The following is a 3,710-nucleotide window of genomic DNA, read 5'->3' on the forward strand; positions in this document are numbered from 1 at the left end:
TCCAGAAGTGGGGCCGTCAGGCACTATTGAAGACTTAGCATCCGCCTTTAACACCAGAGTAGGGGCAGCCTTGGATTCTGTAGCACCTATTAAACTGAAAAAGATCACAGCCAATCATAAAGCTCCATGGCGAAATGAGGAAACAAATCAACTAAAGAGAACCTGCAGAAGATCTGAGCGTATATGGAGAAAGACCAAGCTACAGGTCCACCATGATATTCTCAAAGAACATCTCGCTGCCTTTGATAAAGCAATAAGAAATGCAAGGAAAGACCACTTCTCAAAATTCATATCTATCAACCGCAATAATTCAAGAGTGCTCTTCTCAACAATTGATAGCCTAATAAACCCTGCCGTAAAAACACCAGATAACGTGCTCTCTACCTCCAAATGTGAGGAATTTGTTGCTTACTTCAGAGATAAGATTAAGAATATTAGGTGGAAAGTCACCCAGGAAAGGCCATGCATCCTGTTCACAGATCCTCTTCCTCCATGTTATGGACATATGAGCTTGTTTACACTGGTGGACACAGAAATGTTGAGAAAAGTAGTATCCAAACTCAAATCCTCCACAAGTCTGCTGGATCCCATCCCCACTGATTTTTTCAAAACAATTTTTGACTCTGTATCCTATGACATTTTAGCCATTGTTAGTGACTCCCTATCTACAGGTGTCTTCCCACCAATACTTAAAACTGCTTTGGTGAGACCCGTGCTGAAGAAAAACAACTTAGACACTTCAGTTCTTAGCAATTTTAGACCAATCTCCAACCTTCCCTTTTTGAGTAAAATTCTGGAAACGATTGTTTTCAAACAGATTGATGATTTTCAAACAGATTAATGATTTCCTAGCTACAAGTTCTACGCTTGACCTTTTCCAGTCCGGCTTTCGCGCCCATCATAGCACAGAGACGGCATTAGTCAAAGTTGTAAATCACCTCAGAATTAATGCTGACTCCAAAGAGCTCTCTGTTCTCATCCTCCTGGACCTGAGTGCAGCCTTTGATACTATAGATTATGCAATCCTCATCAAAAGACTGGAGAAGTGGGTTGGCCTCTCCGGTCCAGTCCTTAATTGGCTTAGGACCTATCTAACCGGTCGTGATTTCTTTGTTGCCCTCGGTGACCATAGCTCCGGAAAGATCACTATGACCTGTGGGGTGCCCCAAGAATCGATCCTAGGACCTCTACTCTTCAGCCTGTACATGGTGCCCCTTGGCAGTGTCATCAGGAGGCACAACATTAGCTACCATAGCTACGCAGATGATACATAACTCTATATTTCTGTAACACCCAGTAACTACAGCTTGATTGACTGCCTTGTCAAGTGTATTACGGATATAAATGTATGGATGTCACATAATTTCCTCCAACTAAACCAGGACAAAACAGAAGTACTGATCATTGGAGAAAAAGCTGAAAGAGAGAAACTATCTGCACATTTAAAAACTCTGGAAATTGACACCAAATGCCAGGCTAAAAACCCAGGTGTCATACTTGACTCAGATCTTAATTTCGAAAACCACATCATGAATATTACAAAGACATCTTTTTACCACTTAAGGAACATTGCCATGGTGCAACCCTTTCTCTCTCAGGCTGACACCGAAAGACTAATGCATACTTTCATCACAAGCAGGCTGGACTACTGCAATGCTCTACTATAAGGCCTACCAAAGAAAGCAATCTCTAAGCTACAAATGATACAGAATGCTGCAGCACGAGTCCTCACTAAGACTAGACGAAGGGCACACATCACACCAGCCTTAAAATCACTACACTGGTTACCTGTCAACTCTAGAATAGACTTTAAAATACTATTACTAGTCTATAAATCTCTCCACAGTCACGCACCAGAAAACATTTCAGACATGCTTGTCAGGTACATGCCCAACAGACCACTCAGATCCTCAGGTACTGAACTCGTAACTGTCCCAAAAGCCAGGTCCAAGAAAGACGGAGAGGCAGCTTTTAGTTATTATGCCCCCAACCTCTGGAACACCCTGCCGGAGTGCCTAAGAAGGGTCGAAACAACGGAGGTCTTCAAGCAAGATCTCAAGACGTACCTTTTTGGCCTAACCTACAATCACTAGCCAGGACCTTGAGACACAGAAAGGCAGCCTCAAACCTACCTGTGAATCCTCTGTATACATTGGTGTATATCCTGCTATGCACTCTATGTATATCAAGTTGTGTACAGAAGCTGGTTGCCCTGAAACAGGCTTGTTCTGTTCTGATATCTGTGTTGCTTCAAAGGCTCAGCATGCTACTAACCGTTTTCTGTCTCCCCTAGTGCCTGTCTCTCTCCCTCCTATCTTCTAACCAGGTCCAGTGGATGCCCTACTGTCATCCGCACACTACCCTGAGTCCGATAGATACCCCCGTGTCAGCTTTGGATGTCGTAGTATTTAGTTAACACACACACACACGTACACACATCAGTCCACATCCGGCTTAGACCTGGACCTGGGCCCAGTCCCCCTTCCCCTCACCCTAACCCGGGTCCGTATCCTTTTCTTACCCCCTCTCTACCCCAACCCCTGCCTCTATCTGGGCCCAGGCACATTCACGCACACACAGACATACACCAGTGTTTGCCATGTCTCTCCTATTATGTTTTTAGCCTCTCTTACTCTGAAAATTTAATTTAATGTAATTTATTGCTTTATAAATGTTCTTAGCCGGTAGACAAACATACTCCAGGAGCTTGCTCGATTTCCTTGTTGAGAGGGGTCAGGGAAGAATTTGTACAGCTCACTTTTTGCTTCCCTCTGGAATATGTAGGGATGGGATGTATCCCCACCTCCCTTGTTCTCTGTAAAGCGCATTGTGTTGCCTCTGTGTCACGGCACCGCCGCGTCAGCCTCGTCCACCTCCTCAGCCCCCTGACCCCGGCCCGAGCCCCGGTTCTGACGCTGGTCCCCAGCCTGTCCCTGTCTCTCCAGTGCCGGACTCCGTTTCCCCCAGCACCTCCCAGAGCCTGCAGCGGGAACTGCGGGCACGTCTGCGGTCACAAACCAGACACGCCCCCGATCCACACCTGCCGTGCGTCACCTTGATTGCCTCTCCTCCTGTAATGGAAATTACTGATCTAGTAAAAAGGATTTACCAAGATTCGCTCAAAAGGTTAAGTCTGGTTTATTGTGAAAAACATACGAGCGCAAGGACTTCCTGAACAACGCAACAAGGGTGGTATCCAGCGAAGTCCCGATTATGGGTTTTGCTGTGCCTTATATGCAATCAAAACAAAGGTACGGTGCTTCCAGGATGTGATTGGCTACTCCATTGTACGTCATATGAAATGGCAGGCGTGGCCAAGAGTACAGACATGTGACATGAGAAAAAGGTGGCAATTGGGGACAAAGGATGACAAAGGATGGTTATTCTGTTGTAGACAGATGGCCTTCTGGAAGCCATTTTGTATGTAAGCACAGCTATGTGAATATTTGGGGGAGGTGATGAATTACAAAAGGAGTGAGAGGACAAAGGTTTAAGGTGTTTGGATGTAAATTCCACAACATTCCCCCATTTGTGCCTGAACAGGCACACAAAAATAAAATATAAAATCCAAACACAAAGTGTAAACATTCAGCTATGCTATACATGTGGAAAGGAAATAATCTCTCCACTAGGTGGAGCAAAAAAAAAAAAAAAAGATTATTTTCTTTCCACGTGCAAAATCACGCACCAAAACCCCTTGTTTCAGAAAT

The sequence above is a fragment of the Borostomias antarcticus genome (genome assembly GCF_949987555.1).
Source record: "Borostomias antarcticus genome assembly, contig: scaffold_84, whole genome shotgun sequence".
Lineage (NCBI taxonomy): Eukaryota > Metazoa > Chordata > Actinopteri > Stomiiformes > Stomiidae > Borostomias > Borostomias antarcticus.